Source organism: Salmo salar, chromosome ssa11 (assembly GCF_905237065.1).
Source record: "Salmo salar chromosome ssa11, Ssal_v3.1, whole genome shotgun sequence".
NCBI lineage: Eukaryota > Metazoa > Chordata > Actinopteri > Salmoniformes > Salmonidae > Salmo > Salmo salar.
Window position 1 is genome coordinate 60,534,711 of NC_059452.1, and position 15,629 is coordinate 60,550,339.

Here is a 15,629-nt window from a genome sequence, read left to right on the forward strand (position 1 = left end):
GGACCGCTACCTCCGCCTTTGTGCAATTCTCCTATTCTATTCTCAGACTGCCAGAGCCCTGCAAAATGACCTCCAGCAGGCCACAAATGTGCATGTGGCTGCTCAAACGGTCAGAAACAGACTCCATGAGGGTGGTATGAGGGGCCGACGTCCACAGGTGGGGGTTGTGCTTACAGCCCAACACCATGCAGGACGTTTGGCATTTGCCAGAGAACACCAAGATTGGCAAATTCGCCACTGGCGCCCTGTGCTCTTCACAGATGAAAGCAGGTTCACACTGAGCACATGTGACAGACGTGACAGAGTCTGGAGACGCCGTGGAGTACGTTCTGCTGCCTGCAACATCCTCCAGCATGACCGGTTTGGCGGTGGGTCAGTCATGGTGTGGGGTGCCATTTCTTTGGGGGGCCGCCAGAGGTAGCCTGACTGCCATTAGGTACCGAGATGAGATCCTCAGACCCCTTGTGAGACCATATGCTGGTGCGGTTGGCCCTGGGTTCCTCCTAATGCAAGACAATGCTAGACCTCATGTGGCTGGAGTGTGTCAGCAGTTCTTGCAAGAGGAAGGCATTGATGCTATGGACTGGCCCGCCCGTTCCCCAGACCTGAATCCAATTGAGCACATCTGGGACATCATGTCTCGCTCCATCCACCAACGCCACGTTGCACCACAGACTGTCCAGGAGTTGGTGGATGCTTTAGTCCAGGCTGGGAGGAGATCCCTCAGGAGACCATCCGCCACCTCATCAGGAGCATGCCCAGGCGTTGTAGGGAGGTCATACAGGCACGTGGAGGCCACACACTCTACTGAGCCTCATTTTGACTTGTTTTAAGGACATTACATCAAAGTTGGATCAGCCTGTAGTGTGGTTTTCCACTTTAATTTTGAGTGTGACTCCAAATCCAGACCTCCATGGGTTGATACATTGGATTTCCATTGATTATTTTTGTGTGATTTTGTTGTCAGCACATTCAACTATGTAAATAAAAAAGTATTTAATAAGATTATTTCTTTCATTCAGATCTAGGATGTGTTGTTTAAGTGTTCCCTTTATTTTTTTGAGCAGTATATTAATATCAAACAAAGTATTTGTGGTATACTATTCTAAACTCATCACTCTTGTCTCTCTTCCCCAGCACTCCAACCCTCCAGTCTCTGTGTATCTACAGTCTGGCTAACACTGAGGCTGGCCAGGCGGTGGTCAACATCATGGGGGTCAGAGTGGACACCATAGACGGGGTCCTGGCTGCTCAATCCAGTAGGTAACACATCACTCACATTCTTCACTTTGTAGGTCTACAGCTAAACACTGCTCACACCAGTGACCTGTGCATCAGGAGGGGAGCCATGTTTAGAACATTGCATGCAGATAGAAAAGTAATGTATAGAGTTGCCTGCCTGGGTGGTGACGCTGCGGCCATCCGGGACACCTTCCTGACGCGGCTGCAGAGCAAGACGGAGAACATGAGGATCAAGGTCATGATCCTGGAGTTTGTCACCATGGCCGTGGAGACCCAGCCGGGCCTCATTGAGCTCTTCCTCAACCTGGAGGTCATGGACAGCACAGAGGGGTCTAAGGTGAGGAGCTAGACTGAGCAGTCTGAGAATAGGACTGAAATATGTTGGGACTCCGTTTTGTTTACTTGTTTACAGACTTTGTGTATTGATGTTTGACACATATACTGAACAAAAAATTTAAACAACATGCAACAATTACAAAGATTTTACTGAGTTACAGTTCATATAAGGAAATCTATGGATTTCACATGACTAGGGAATACAGATATGCATATGTTGGTCACATATACCTTTCTGTGCATTCAAATTGCCATCAATAAATTGCAATTGTGTTCGTTGTCCGTAGCTTATGCCTGCCCATACGATAACCCTACCTTCACCATGGGGCACTCTGTTCACAATATTGACAACAGCAAACCGCTTGCCTCCAACAAAACGCCATACGTGTGGTCTGTGGTTGTGAGGCCGGTTGGACGTACTGCCAAATTCCCTAAAACAATGTTGGAGATAGCTTATGGTAGAGACATTTACATAAAATTCTCTGGTAACATCTATGTTGGACATTCCTACAAACAGCATGCTAATTGCACGCTCCCTCAAAACTTCAGACATCTGTGGCATTGTGTGACAAAACCACATTTTAGAGTGGCCTTTTATTGTCCCCAGCACAAGGTGCACTTGTGTCATGATCATGCTGTATTAATCAGCTTCTTGATATGCCATACCTGTAAGGTAAATGGATTAACTTGGCAAAGGAGAAATGCTCACTAACAGGGATGTAAAAAAAAATTCTGCACAGTTTGAGAGAAATAAGCATTTTGTGTGTGTGGAACATTTCTGGAATTGTTTATTTCAGCGCATGAAATATGGGAACAACACTTTACATGTAGCGTTTATATTTTTGTTCAGTGTAGGTGAGTTTCTTTTGAGTTTCTGCATCTTTATACAAGATGAATTCCTCTTCCCATCTCAAGGCTGTGGACTCAGAGTTCAGTCATTTAAAAGACAGGTCTTTCTTTCTCTCTCTCTCTCTCCCTCCCTCCTTCCCTCTCAGCAGTTTCTGCTTGGTGAGTGGAGCTGTCTACAGGTGGTGTTGGACCTGATTGACTCGAGGCAGCAGGGGAAGTACTGGTGGCCCCCTGCCTTCCTCCACGCCCTGTGGCAGGACCGACGGGACAGCGCCATCTCTGTCCTACGCACCAAGTGAGTGACCTATGACACTGCCTGGGTGTGCACACAACCTGAGGCACACACACGTGAACACACGCCCACACACAGACCGACATGAGAGATGATACAGTAACATTGTTTTTATGAGTTTTAATATATTAAATCTATGATTTTTCCTCCCACAGAGGTTGGTTTTGGGAAAACCTGACCACGCCTCTGTTTGGAACCCTCCCCTCAGACATCACAGAGCCTTGTTTTCTGGAGACCTGTGCCTTCGTCATGAAAATCATTGGCCTTGAGGTCTACTATGTGGTCAGGTAACTTGGCTACATGCTCATATTTCTATTGTTGCATACAGCAATTCAAGCCGGTATATTTGGTGGATTGAGTTGTTACTGGTATCAATGACTCCGTCAACCCGAATTGCATGTGATGTGTCAAGTTTTGTATATCTGTGTGAATTGGAGCGAAATGCAAAAAACTTCTTGTGAAAATGAGTAAAATAGAGATATGAAATAAACTAAATGAGATGGACTTTTGAAATGTAATGGATTGATAAGACACAATTCCTTATCCTACCTGAGATACATATCAATTCTACGCAGTACTCTTCCATCTGAACGAACCTCTGTTCCCCAGTGGCTCCCTGGAGCAGATTCTGAAGGACGCGCTGCAGAAGTTCTCCAGCGGGCGGCACTACGAATACTGGTCCCAGTACGTCAAGTCCCTGGTGGTGCACGTAGCTGAGACTGAGGAAGAGGGCATGCGCTCATTCTCTGAGACCCAGATGGTCATCTCGGCCTGGCGCTCGCTGCTCATCCTCTCCACCAGTCACTTACGTCATGACCCAATAATGTATACAAAATATATGTATGCATGTATATACACTGAGTGTACAAAACATTAAGAACATCTGCTCTTTCCATGACATTGACTGACCAGGTGAATCCAGGTGAAAGCTATGATCCCTTATTGATGTCACCTGTTAAATCCACTTCAATCAGTGTAGATGAAGGGGAGGAGACAGGTTAATGAAGGATTTTTAAGCCTTGAGAAAATTGAGACATGGATTGTGTGTGTGCCATTCAGAGGATGAATGTGCAAGACAAAAGATTTAAGTGCCCTTGAACGTGGTAGATGCCAGGCGCACCAGTTTGTGTCAAGAACTGCAACGCTGCTGGGTTTTTCACACTCAACCATTTCCTGTGTGTATCAAGAATGGTGCATCATCCAAAGGACATCCAGCCAGCTTGACACAACCATGGGAAGCATTGGATTTAACATGGGCCAGCATCCCTGTGGAACGATTTCAAGTCTATGCCCCGATGAATTGGGGCTGTTCTGAGGGCAACAGGGGAGGGTTCAACTCAATATTAGGAATGTGTTCCTAATGTTTGGTATACACTGTGTGTATATATGGAATATAAATCCATGCATTCATGGTCACATACGTTATCACATCCCACTACCCACTGCTCTGCACTGAACTGTGACTTTCAAGTTCAAGGTTGAATTAATTCAAGTGCAGATTTTACTTTGGGTTATAGTAGCGATATGAGACTCCCAATTTCATGTGATCAGTTGTATTAGTTCAGTTACAAGTACTGGAACTTGTTGTTGTATGTTATATAAACCTGATGTGTGTTGAGTCCTAAATGTATTTTGTCGAGAGTGAAATGCAGATATGTCAGTGTGATTGGTTGGTTGATTGATGTGTGGTGTTGTCTCCAGTCAGATGTGATGCAGTTGAAGGAGGACTCTGCCAGACTGAAGCTCTTCATGGACGTGCTGGATGGGACCAAAGCTGCTGTGAGTTAGTCACCATGACAATTGCTGCAATGTGTACTTGCTGTCACTTCCTCTCTTGTATTTAATCTCTGTACTCCTTTTAACTCACTTGCTTTCTCATCATCCCTGTCTCACTCATCTTTTCACTCATGTTCTCGTCCACTGTCTCTCCAGTTGCTGGTGCCCAGATCGGTGCACTGTCTACATCTGGGATCCATGATGGCTACCCTGCTGCTGATCCTGCTCAAACAGTGGAGAAGGTGTGTGTGTGTGTGTGTTTGGATTGATGTAATAGCTATACATTGTGTCCACTCAGGTAGAAAAATCAGGATGCTGAAAATCATCTCCAACCTGTGTTGTATATTTAATTCAGTCAACTCTCTCTGTACATCTTCCCCTCTTTTTACCCAACCTCCCTCCATCATCCTCCTTTCTCCCCATCCTCCAGTGTGGTGGCCACGGCCCCTGACGTGTTGTCTCCCCTCTCTCTGATCCTGGAGTGTCCTGCAGGCCGACCAGCAGCTGATGGCAAAGACCAAGGCCAAGGTGTTCTCTGCTCTCATGTCTGCGCTGCAGATACAGGGCCTCGATGGTAAGGGAGGGAACAACCGCTGTGTGTGTGGGTGTGTATCTGCATGTGTGTGTGTGTGTGTGTGTGTGTGTGTGTGTATGGTATACCCAGGGGCGAAAGTAGATGTCATTTCTTCCCAGTACGGGACCTGCTATGTGTCCCGTCCTGCAGACCTAATCATAGAATCTCGTAAAAATCATCTTTCCTCAATTGCAACACTCACTACCGAGTTCCAACCTGCCTCTGGAAGCAACTTCAGCACAAGAACTGTTCGTCGGGAGCTTCATGAAATGGGTTTCCATGGCAGAGCTGCCACACACAAGCCTAAGCCATGCGCAATGCCAAACGTCTGCTGGAGTGGTGTAAAGCTCACCGTCATTGGAATCTGAGCAGAGGAAACGCGTTCTCTGGAGTGATGAATCGCGCTTCACTATTAGGCAGTCCAAAGGGCGAATCTGGATTTGCCGGATGCCAGGAAAATGCTGCCTGCCCGAATGCATAGTGCCCACTGTAAAGTTTGGTGGAGGAGGAATAATGGTCTGGGGCTGTTTATCTTGGTTCGGGCTAGGCCCATTCGATCCATTGAAGGGACATTTTTACGCTACAGCATACAATGACATTATAGATGATTCTGTGCTTCCAACTTTGTGGCAACAGTTTGGGGAAGTTCCTGTTTCAGCACAACACTGCCCCCATTCACAAAGCGAGGTCCATACAGAAATGGTTTGTCGAAATCGGTGTGGAAGAACTTGACTGACCTGCACAGAGTGCATCGTATTCGGGACGTTGTCAGCTGACCTGTCTAGACTACACTGAAATCAGTCGTAGCAAGCTCAGTAACTCAATGCATGCACACACTTCTATTGCATATGCATTCACCTGTATTGTAGGCCTAGGCTACTGACCAATGTATCAATAGAGATTTACCATAAAAATAAATTATTACCATTTATGTTATGTAGTTTGATTTAAAAAAAAAAAAACTTGTGAAATCGATATGATTGTATAATTGACTTATTGATGCATACATGGATGTCTCTGGAAGATGTTTACTAACATTTTTAAATGTAATGATATTGAATATCGCCATAAAATATCGTCCATCAGCTTCCTTGGTCCCCCCAAAAATTGGTATAGGCCCTAAAAGAAAACATATTGGTCTTTCTCTATTACACACCCACCACAGGAACACACTTTGTCTGTCTCTCTCTCTCTCATTCACCCACCCACCACAGGTACAGAAAGACACCAATTGTCACACCCCAATAGCACAATGTTGAGTACTGTAGAAAGACTTAGTTGTAATATTATTAGATATCATTCTCTCTTCTGCAAAGACAAACCTATTTAAACATGAAAATGTACTCTGTGTTTCAGCCATTGAGCATGTTCTGTGTCCTGTCCTCCAGGGGGCAGCAGCAGTAGCCGGGGCCGGCGTCATCCAGAGTATCTGTCTCCCTCTGCTCAGTGTCTATGCAGCGCCCTCCAATGGAGCCTCACAGGTAACACACAACCACAACATGGGCGCATCCCAAATGGTGCCATTTGGGATGCGGATCATGACATAAAAGCATTGATATAAAATGGCTAAATGACCTTCGTGATGATGAGTCTGAACGGGACGCAGTTGGTCACTGGGTTACGGGTCACATTCTGTGTCTCTGGCTTAAGTTCCCCACAGCACGTGTATTTTCAGTTGAAGACATAAAGGCATTTGGGAGGGAATTACATAGGTTGCATCCCAGATGGCACCCTATTCCCTACATAGTGCACTACTTTTGACCAGAGCCCAATAGGCCCTGGTCAAAAACAGAATTGTTATTATAACGTTAGCCTCTCTCCATCTACCTGATCAGGGTTTCTCCCGTAAGTCCCAGGACTCTCTTTGCTGGCCCGGGGTTTACCGCCTCTGTATGTCCCTAATGGAAAGCCTTCTCTAGACGCTGCGCTACAACTTCATAAACGAGGCCCTCAACTTTGTTGGAGTGCAACGCATATTGCAGGTGTGTGTGTGGGAGGGGGGTTGGTAATCTCATTGTGTAATGTTTCCTGAGGTTTGTGTGTATGCATGTGTCTGTCTGAACATGAGACCTAAGGTGTCTGTTTCTTTGTTTCCGTCAGTGTCTGAATGCGGTGCGGACGGTCCAGAGTCTGGTTTGTCTGGACGAGGCTGACCACACGGTGAGCTTTCTGCTGCAGCTGTCCAGCTTCTGTAAGGAGTGGCAGTTCCACCTGCCCCAGCTGCTCCAAGATGTACAGGTCAGCCAGCACTGACCAGTAGCACTGACCAGTAGCACTGACCAGTAGCACTGACCAGTAGCACTGACCAGTAGCACTGACCAGTAGCACTGAGCATCACGTATACTGTCCATCTGTATCTTATAATTTATTTTTTTATATGAATTTACATTTACCATTTTAGTCATTTAGCAGCCATTCTTAACCAGAGCGACTTACAATTTAGTGGATTCATCTTAAGTTAGCTAGGTGAGACAACCACATATCAGTCATAGTAAGTACATTTTTCCTCAGTAAAGAAGTTATCTGCTACGTCAGTGCTAGTAGAAAAAGACAAGTGCAAGCTTTTTTATAAAAACAATTAATGGGGGGATAAGACTGAGCTGTCTTATTTAAGATGCTCTTTGAAGAGGTAGGGTTTCAGATGTTTTCTGAAGATGGGCAGAGACACTGCTGTCCTAGCATCAGGGGGAAGCTCTTTCCACCATTGAGTTGCCAGGACAGAGAAGAACTTTGACAGGGGGTCGGACGGCCAAGAGACCCGAGGGGGCAGAACGGAGTGCTCTGGTTGGGGTGTAGGGTTTGTGCATAGCCTTTGTGTGGGGTGGGGGGGGGCAGCAGTTCCCCTTGCTGCTCCGTGGTCAAGTACCATGGTCTTGTAGTGGATGTGAGCTTCAACTGGAAGCCAGTGGAATGTGCAAAGGAGCAGGGTGACATGGGAGAACTTGGGAAAGTTCTGGATAAGTTGCAGGGGTTTGATGGCACAAGTGGGGAGCCCAGCCAACAGAGTTGCAGTAGTCCAGACGGGAGATGACAAATGTCTGGTTTAGGACCTGAGCCACTTCCTTTGTGAGGAAAGATCATACTCTAGGGATGTTGTAGAGCATGAATCTGCAGGAGCGAGTTACTGCTTTGAATTTTGCAGAGAACGACAGTGTGTTGTCCAGGGTCACTCCTTAAGTTCTTTGCACTCTGGGAAGGGGACACCATGCAGTTGTTAACTGTGATGTAGAGGGCAAGTCTTCCCCGGGTAGAAGAGCAGCTTCGTCTTGTTGAGCTTGAGGTGGTGGCCCGACATCCAAGCTAAGTTGTCTGCCAGGCATACAGAGGTGTGTGTCGCCACCTGGGGGTAAGGAGAAATGTAGTTGCATGTCATCTGCATAGCAATGCTAGGAGAGACCATGTGAGTGACGGAGGCGCGTGACTTGGTGAATAGAGAACAGAAGAGGGCCTAGAACCGAGCCCTGGGGACACCAGAAGTGAGAGCATGTGGTGCAGACACCGATCATCTTCATGTGACCGTGTAGGACAAAACTGCCAGGTAGGATGCAATCCATGAATGTGCAGAGCCTGAGATGCCCAGCCCTGAGAGGGTGGAGAGGAGGATCTGATGGTTCGCGATGTCGAAGGCAGCAGATAGATCTAGGAGGATGAGATTTTATATTTTATTTTTACATTTAAAAAAATGTCTTTCCATTCTTTGCAGATGAATCTGTGTTACCTTTGCCAGACGTGCACGTACCTCCTCCACAACAAGAAGATGCTCCATCATTACCTCCAGGTAAGACACAGACATGACCAATATTATAAAAAATGTTATCACTGATTGAATAAAGGTAACATCCAAACTGTTATTATTTCCATGTACTTTACCTGATGTCTTCCGTTGTTTCCCAGGTTAAGAATGGGGAGGCGTTGGCCCCTGGCCTCCAAGCCCAGAGGGCTCCTCAGACCCCCTCCGAGGGAGGAGGCAGAGCAGAAGGCCCTGCTGGTGGTGCAGTGCAGTCTGCTGAAGATCCTTAGTAAGAGTCTGGCCACGCTGCAGCACTTCACCCCTGACTACTGCCAGATAAGGTGATACGTCACTAATATTTATATTTTATTAGGATTCCTATTAGCTGATGCCATGGCTAGGGCTGTGGCGGTCATGAAATTTAGTCAGCCGGTGATTGTCAAGCAAATAACTGCCGGTCTCACGGTAATTGACCGTTAATTAACAAACACATTTAGCATCTCCTGGCTTCCACGCATAGCCGACAAGCCACTGATGCAGACCTTTGGAACATCTACATTTTAAGTCTAATTGTCACGTCCTGACCAGTGAAAGAGGTAATTTGCCATAGTAGAATGGTCAGGGCGTGGCAGGGGGGTTTGTTTTGTATGTATTTTGGGTTTTCTGTTTCTATGTGGGTTTGTTCTAGTTATCTATTTGTATGTGTTGGTTTTCATGTTCGGCCGGGTATGGTCTCCAATCAGAGGCAGGTGTCTTTCGTTGTCTCTGATTGGAAGCCATACTTAGGCAGCCTGTTTTTCCTTTGGGATTGTGGGTAGTTGTTTTCCGTTTTAGTCGTAGTACCTGACGGGACTGTTGTTGGTCGTTTTCTTGTTTTGCTGTTTGAAGTGTTTTCATTAAAGAATTAAGAATAAGCACTATCCACGCTGCGTCTTGGTCTCCATTCCACGACCCCTGTGACTCTAATACATCCATGTAATATAGCCTACACCTTCACAATGACTCCATTTATTTTAGACAGGTCTAAAGAACCATGATATGAATAAAATGTAGTATATTTCAGAAGAACAGAATAGCATACTCTGAGTTGTCCTTATGTTAGGTCCTGATCTGGCTATGCCATATGGCTGTGGGCTACACTCGTTAATTTAGCAGACAAGATTAGCTTAGAATTTCGTATTTTATAGTATGAAGAATACAATTGAACATAGCTGAATAAAATACAACGGATATTTTCTCAACGATTTGAGGGAGTGCGCACATATTCTGTGTTGAGCGGTTAACAAAGAAACAGGTACTCCTATATTTAGAGGTATTTATGTAACTTTAGGTGTGATACAAATGTTGGGCTATATTTTCCATTACATTTGCATTGATGTCAGTGATTAGAGGGACAATAGAGTGCTGAGTAGCAGGCAGTTAGCAAGTTTGGTAGGCTACTAATGACCATCAGCAGCATCAGAGCCTGGAGAAGCCTAATTACCATGACTAAACGGTCATGTGGAATTTGACTGCCATCACGACTCGTGCCGCTAATACGGTCAACGTAACAGTCATAGCCATGACAGCTAGTCTTCCTTGTGTCCGACACACATTAATATTAACTTTAGCTGCTGTCTCACCTCAATTTGATACCTAACCTTCCTACTCTAACCTTTACTCCCTGTTTCCTCTTCCCTGATTGGTTCGACATCTCAAGGGAATTTCCTTTTGAACATCAACAGCCCACCCACATTTGACTGTGTCATAGTGATAATAGAATTAGGAATCAGAATACTAGAATGGACATGAACTACCTTATGATGGGATAAAGGTCAGGGAGTTGATCAACCACGGTTTGCCAGTGCTGTGATAAGATATTGTGTAAAATAATGAATTGGAAGAATGTATCTGCACGGGATGTTTGTTAACTAGCTAGCCAGACAGTTTTAGAGGAATTAATCCATTCATTGTTCTAATTAACTGCCAATTTGCCAAGATTCCATTCAAGCAATCCACAGCCATACACTGGCTGAAATCAGTTGATGATAGGCCTTAAACAAGTTGTAAATATAACAAGTACTGATATTGTATTATATATATATATATATATATATATATATTATTTTCCTGTATAAGTAAAATCAGGATTATGCCTTTACTGCCATTCATTTCAATTAGACTGGTTTGGATTTCTCCATGACCAAAATGGCTGCCATTTTCAACCCATTCTGGAACTTTCATGATTTATGACATAGTCCCTCTAGTAATTTAATAGGATTTCCATGGATAATACTCACGCTTTGCCAGATTCATAGGAGAAGCCTAAGCACTGTTGAGCGTGCTAGACTACTTAGTATTTGCACTGCTACATCTGAAAGTAACAGGAACAAACAAATCGCACATAAATGGATGTGTTTTGAGTTAGTGTATTATAAAAAATTATGAACGCTCTAGAACTGATGCGGATCAAGAAATAACGGTGATAAACGCACTGAAAAACCATTACATTTAATTTAAGTGCATTGGAGCACATTTTGTTAAATTCACTCAGAAGGTGGTTTTAACTCCATTCTGATGTCCAGGGTTTTACTCATGCTCAGTTGTTGGGTCTCGAGGGTTGTGCGAGTGGAAATTTCAAATAGAAGATATGGAACTCAGTCACATGCTTCTGTTATGGGAAAGGTCCACAATGAAATGTGTCATTAAATGTGGAGAATGATACATTTGCATCTGTTGTCCATCAAGTATTCATTTCTATGCCACTGAAGGCTACTGTAGCCTACCATTTGATACAATAAATATGTTGAAATTACGATATCAATGGAGTCATTGCAGTCAAGCTGGCAAACAGATTTAATAAATAGCCTATAACTTCAGTTTATTGCTGTTGTAGCCTCGTTTATTATGCAATTATTAATGGCCATGTTTAGTTAATTAAATTGGAAGTCATCAATTGTGATCATGGTCACAGCTCTTCTGCAATTGCTGATCAGCTGTTGTTAGAATGCATTAGATTGAGGTAACAGTCAGTCAGGTTAGGTTAAAAAAAATACTGGCTGTTGGCAAGCATATTCAGTTCATATGCATATAATTCATATTTGATTCAGTGTTAGAAAGTACAACTCCATCAGTAGCCTATTCCAGCATTAGACTATAGGCTATTAGGCAACACAAGCACTTTCTTACCTCGAAATCTCCTCGCTATGTTGAATTAATGAGTCTGTAATTTGAACAAAGCATATGCTAAATTATTGAAGTTACATTTTGCCTAGGCTATGGTTGGGGACTTCAAATGTTCAGCCTGCTGCACAGACCCTATGGATGGCCTAGTCTAGAGCGCCTGGTTAAATTGTGCTTAGAAGCATTTTTAAACTCTATGGTTAAAGTAAGAAAAGAAGTAGATGTCACTATTGTAAAAATGTACTAAACTATGTTGAATTACTTCGACATATTTAATTATATTACACTAATTTACCTATGGTGGACAAAACGTGTTACTACATTACACAAGCTTGCATTTTCACCACAGAAAATGATGTGGAATTACATATCCTTTTTGCTTCAGATTGGTGACTATACAGTACGAGTCAAAAGATTGGTCACACCTACTCATTCAAGGGTTTTTCTTTATTTTTACTATTTTCTACATTGTTGAATAATAGTGAAGACATCAACTATGAAATAACACACATGGAATCATGTAGTAACCAAAAAAGTGTTAAACAAATCAAAACCTATTTTAGATTCTTCAAAGTAGCCACCCTTTGCCTTGACAGCTTTGCACACTCTTGGGATTCTCTCAACCAGCTCCATGAGGTAATCACCTGGAATGCATTTCAATTAACAGGTGTGCCTTGTTAAAAGTTAATTTGTGGAATTCCTTAATGCATTTGAGCCAATCAGTTGTGTTGTGACAAGGTAGGGGTGGTATACAGAAAATAGCCCTATTTGGTAAAAGACCAAGTACATATTATGTCAAGAACAGCTCAAATAAGCAAAGAGAAACAACAGTCCATTACTTTAAGACATGAAGGTCAGTCAATCCGGAAAATGTCAAGACCTCAAGAAAGTTATTTCAGGTGCAGTGGCAAAAACCATCAAACCACAGAGTTCAAGTAATAGACACATCTCAACATCAACTGTTCAGAGGAGACTGCGTGAATCAGGCTTTCATGGTTGAATTGCTACAAAGAAATCACATCTAATGGGCACAAAGAAGAAGAGATTTACTTGGACCAAGAAACACGAGCAATGGACATTAGACCAGTGGAAATCTGTCCTTTTGGTCTGATGAGTCCAAATTTGAGATTTTTGTTTACAGCCGCCGTTGTTAGACACAGAGTAGGTGAACATATGATCTCCTCGTGTGGTTTCCACCGTGAAGCATGGAGTAGGAGGTGTGATGGTGTGGGGATGCTTTCTTGGTGACACTGTCAGTGATTTATTTAGAATTCAAGGCACACTTAACCAGCATGGCTAAACAGCATTCAGCAGCAATACTCCATGCCACCTAGTTTGCGCTTGTGGGACTGTCATTCGTTTTTCAACAGGACAATGACCCAAAACACACCTCCAGGCTGTGTAAGGGCTATTTGACCAAGAAAGAGAGTGATGGAGTGCTGCATCAGATGACCTGGCCTCCACAATCACCCGACCTCAACCCAATTGAGATGGTTTGGGATGAGTTGGACTGCAGAGTAACGGAAAAGAAGCCAACAAGTGCTCAGCATATGTGGGAACTCCTTCTAGACTGTTGGAAAAGCATTCTTCATGAAGCTGGTTGAGAGAAGGCCAAGACTGTGCAAAGCTGTCATCAAGGCAAAGGGTGGCTACTTTGAAGAATCTAAAATATATTTTGATTTGTTTAACACTATTTTGGTTACTACATGATTCCATATGTGTTATTTCATAGTTTGGATGTCATCACTATTATAAAAAAATTAAATGTATAAAAAATAGTATAAATAAAGAAAAACCCTTGAATGAGTAGGTGTGTCCAAACCTTTGACTGGTACTGTATGTGCATTACTTTTATGCTTTCCTTAAGTTTTGTTTTTGCGTCTTTTACTTTCAGGGTTGTACACCAGCTTCAAACAGCTGAAAATACCATATTATGGGATATTGAAAATATATTTCACAGCAGTTCAAATGGTACAATGATTCTTTACCCTTGTTTTGTCACAAACTGAAATTAGGCAAACAATTAGAATTTTAGCAATCGGGAAATGGCGGACCGATTTTCTGTGTGTTGCACTTTAAACAGATTCATATATTCGGATTGGTACCGTTATTACGTGCCTGTCCGTCGCAGGATTTAAAACACGCCATAATCATTTTTAAGCTCAAATGGCACAGAAAATTCGGGGCACTCCCTGTATACAAGTTGATGGCCCCACACCAATGTACCGATTTTGAAAGTCAAACTATTACTTAAATAACAGCCAACCCTTGTCAGTGGTGATATCCTATGCTGGGTCATGATTCGTTGCAGTTAAATAACAAAGCAACTGATTTGTTTCTGCCCTGTTTCGTTAGCCTCCCAGAGTCTCCATCTAACATTCTAGAATTTAGATGACTGTCTTCAACTAATTCTCTTCTAACCAGTGATGTAAACATTATTCCCAGATTCCGTGTGGCCTTTGAATAGTGTTAAGGCGCTGTCAGACAGGGCATGGCGGACCGGGAGGCCCATTCATTTTCAATGATGCCTAAGCGGGGCGAAATTCTATCCAGGCTGAATGGTCAGGGGGGCTCATGCCCGTAGAAACCGCTCGCCGAGGCGGAGAAAATAGGACGGTGCTCTATTTTACAAGCAGTGCTGCCATTGTTGATCAATCACAGTAGAAAACATAGCCTGTGTGGTGATACGTCAGCATGTAAGTCCAACAGCATGCCCAGCTAACTTGCCCGCTGGGCACAGGTAGCGTGTTTCTGGCATCCACCAAATCTAGATTCGTTCGCCGGACTGCCAGATGGTGAAGTTTGATTCATCACTCCAGAGAGCTTGTTTCCACTGCCCCAGACTCCAATGGTGGCGAGCTTTTCACCACTCCATCCAACGCTTGACATTGCACATGCTGATCTTAGACTTGTGTTCGTCGGGAACTTCATGAAATGGGTTTTCATGGCTGAGCAGCAGCCATGAAAACCCATTTCATGAAGTTCCCGACGAACAGTTCTTGTGCTGATGTTGCTTCCAGGGGCAGTTTGGAACTCTGTAGTGAGTGTTGCAACCGAGGACAGACAATTTTTACGCGCTTCAGCACTCGGCAGTCCGGTCCTGTGAGCTTGTGTGGCATACCACTTAACGGCTGAGCCATTGTTGCTCCTCGACATTTCTACTTCACAATAACAGCACTTAACGTTGACCGGGGCAGCTCTAGCAGGGCAGATCTTTCTCCCCAATTTCGGGATATCCAATTGGTAGTCTCATCGCTGCAACTCCCTTACGGATTCGGGAGAGGCGAAGGTCGAGATCCATGCGTCCTCCGAAACACGACCCTGACAAGCCGTACTGCTTCTTGACACACTGCTCGCTTAACACGGGAGCCAGCCTCACCAATGTGTCGGAGGAAACACCGTCCAGCTGGCAACTGAAGTCAGCTTGCAGGCGCCCGGCCCGCCACAAGGAGTCTCTAGATCGCGATGTAACAAAGAAATCCCGGCCGGCCAAACCCTTCCTTAACCCGGACGACGCTGGGCCAATTGTGCACCGCCTCATGGGTCTCCTGGTCAAGGCTGGCTGTAACACAGCCCGGGATCCAACCCGGGGCTGTAGTGACGCCTCAAGCACTGCGATGCAGTATAGCAGGGCAGAAATTTGGCAAACTGACTTGTTGGAAAGGTGG

General features: G+C 44.3%; 1 pseudogene; it reads left to right on the forward strand.

Moving 5' to 3' along the window:
* LOC106562845 (nucleoporin NUP188-like) overlaps positions 1-15,629 on the forward strand; it is a 76,445-nt pseudogene that overhangs the window by 41,560 nt on the left and 19,256 nt on the right.